This window comes from Phyllobates terribilis, unplaced genomic scaffold, assembly GCF_046119375.1.
Source record: "Phyllobates terribilis strain yellow unplaced genomic scaffold, ASM4611937v1 Scaffold_3__8_contigs__length_932513732, whole genome shotgun sequence".
NCBI classification, from domain to species: domain Eukaryota; kingdom Metazoa; phylum Chordata; class Amphibia; order Anura; family Dendrobatidae; genus Phyllobates; species Phyllobates terribilis.
The window spans coordinates 476,800,481-476,802,961 of NW_027362763.1; the positions used below are offsets into that span (position 1 = coordinate 476,800,481).

Genomic DNA, 2,481 nt, shown 5'->3' on the forward strand with positions numbered 1-2,481 from the left:
CGGTTTGCGTTTAGTTGGACCATCATTTCTTTTTCAACAGGACAATGACCCCAAACACACCTCCAGGATGTGTAAGGGCTATTTGACCAAGAAGGAGAGTGATGGGGTGCTGCGCCAGATGACCTGGCCTCCACAGTCACCAGACCTGAACCCAATCGAGATGGTTTGGGGTGAGCTGGACTGCAGAGTGAAGGCAAAAGGGCCAACAAGTGCTAAGCATCTCTGGGAACTCCTTCAAGATTGTTGAAAGACCATTTCCGGTGGCTACCTCTTGAAGCTCATCAAGAGAATGCCAAGAGTGTGCAAGCAGTCATCAAAGCAAAAGGTGGCCACTTTGAAGAACCTAGAATATAAGACATATTTTCAGTTTTTCACACTTTTTTGTTAAGTATATAATTCCACATGTGTTAATTCATAGTTTTGATGCCTTCAGTGTGAATGAACAATTTTCATAGTCATGAAAATACAGAAAAATCTTTAAATGAGAAGGTGTGTCCAAACTTTTGGTCTGTACTGTAGATAGATGGATGGCTGTGCATATATGGATGGATATAGATGGATGGATGGATATGGATGGATATGTATGGATGGATATACCTGGCTTCAGTGAGGCGCGCGGCTCAGATGATTCAAGTGATCTTCTTAAAGGGAGAGAGAGACCACGCCCCCATAGTTCTTCAACTCACAAAGAGTCTGGCTGACAGAGAAGTCCCTGCTCTCCCAGCAGGGGAATTCCCGGCTTCAGTGCAGGGAGCTCAGCTGATTCAGAATTAAATGAGCTTCCTTTTTACTAATAGAGATCTCTCCCTCTCTCTCATCGTCTGCCTACCCCGGCCCTTGAGTGCAGGTCTCCCAGAAAAATGCTCGAGTCCTTCATTGACTTACATTATGCTCGGTACTCGAATCGAGCAGGTCAGAGCGTCAGACCTGCTCGATTCGAGTACTGAGCACTCGAGCAGTTTACTGCTTGCTCATCACTAGTTACGTAGGATACCATTACTTTCTGATCCATAAGGGTAAATCTGCCAGGAGTCTGCTCTATTGCCACAGCTTCTTTACAGTTTATCTTTGCACTTCTGGCACCACTAGAGCACTGATTTATTAAAGTGAATTCCTGAGATTCCATTCATATGATTGTATTGTAAATCAATATATCAGACTGAAAGAATTGTTATAAACATTTCTAGCATAATTGTAATTTCATTTATCAGTTTTGTTCATGTCGGTCTAAACTATCAAAAGACAATATAAAATATTCGGTAAGATTTTACTGAGCAAAAATGAAAAGTTCTTTCTATTTAAAAGGTAGCCAGGATCAAAAGTGAAAATCCCAAGACATAAATTTTGATGCTTCTTTCCAGCTCAATTCAGCAGAACAGTTCATTTGCACAGCTCTGTATGGTTAATGTAAAACAGGCATGATCCCTATTGTGCTATCTCCTGCTGTATACACACAAAAATTGGAGCAATACGGAGATTAGCATGGCGCCTGGGCAAGGATGATACGGAAATTTGTGAAGCTTTCCTATTTCTTTCCATTATTATTCCAGTCTGAAAAGTCCACTGAGTGTAAAACAGCCTGGTCTCTTCTCAAGCTCTACTTGGCAATGTTACATACACTGTTTATTCATGGCTATCAATCTAGCAACATTGTACAGATTGCTAAATCATTTGTTCTCCTGAACTAGGCTATGGTATTCAGAGATATTCTGGAAGATATTGCATGTTCGAATTTAGTAGAAGATCTGATAGATGTAGCTATACTTGTCCCAGATATTAGATTATTTTGCACTAGATAAATGATAAATTCGACTACAAGTTTTGGTTTCTTTAATGAAAAAAGTGTTACCATATTTATCTTCCTAATTCATTTAGTATAAAATGGTGACACATCTGTGATGTTAGTCCCGGAATCGAAGGCTCCAGCATTGGTAGATTGCTGAAAAGGTTTTTTTGGGACCAGATTTTGGGTCTGGGATTTGGGAGCGACCAAAGGATTCTGGGTGGGGAAGGTTGTTCCCATACATCCAGTCCGAGCTTTGCAGGTCCTACAAAATGCAGCTGAAGTGGCTCAGGTGTGTCTAACATGTGGAAGCTGCAGTGCGTCCATTATTGCTGACCAGACTGAGGGAGAAGCAATGCTTGGACTGCTGCATGGGTGAGAACGTTGTGTATCTTTTGCCTACCCAGAGAAGGGACTGTTTTCTTCCTGTGTTATTATTCGTGTAAGTAGAGGAAAGGCTATTTGGCTTTCATGTGAGCTCTGTTAATGGTTTATGACAGATAAATAAACCTAAGACTGTTTTACACCAGAACAAAGTACTGTTGTGCACCCAAACCGCTAACAGAAAGTGTGGATCCCTACAATATATACAGTACAGACCAAAAGTTTGGACACACCTTCTCATTTAAAGATTTTTCTGTATTTTCATGACTATGAAAATTGTACATTCACACTGAAGGCATCAAAACTATGAATTA

The 2,481-nt window shown here is 40.8% G+C and overlaps 1 non-coding gene across 1 annotated transcript; it reads left to right on the forward strand.

The window, feature by feature from the left end:
* The first annotated feature begins 1,430 nt into the window (after positions 1-1,430).
* On the forward strand, positions 1,431-1,534 carry LOC141260621 (U6 spliceosomal RNA). Its single transcript, XR_012319362.1, has one exon. It is a non-coding gene; the product is annotated as a U6 spliceosomal RNA (small nuclear RNA).
* Positions 1,535-2,481: the final 947 nt, after the last annotated feature.